This window comes from Plasmopara halstedii (assembly GCF_900000015.1).
Source record: "Plasmopara halstedii genome assembly, contig: Scaffold_1651, whole genome shotgun sequence".
In the NCBI taxonomy this organism is placed as follows: domain Eukaryota; phylum Oomycota; class Peronosporomycetes; order Peronosporales; family Peronosporaceae; genus Plasmopara; species Plasmopara halstedii.
In genome coordinates this window covers 999,226-999,456 of record NW_020188562.1, presented here as the reverse complement: position 1 = coordinate 999,456, position 231 = coordinate 999,226, and positions in this window count along the sequence as shown.

Below are 231 nucleotides of genomic sequence, written 5' to 3'. Positions count from 1 at the left end.
TGGATATCCGATCCAATCGCGTTGATATCCATTTTAATCGCCTTGATCTTCTCAGTGTCGCGATTAACCTCCGCCAAAGCGTGTGCAACGGCATTGTTCGCAGCTCGCACGCTTTCATTCACTGTTGGCTCTAAATTTATTAATGATTTTACTTAGAACATTTTCTTATACTAACTCCTTTCTCCGACTTTGATGGCTTGATGGAAAATAACCTCAGCACTGAGGTTAAAG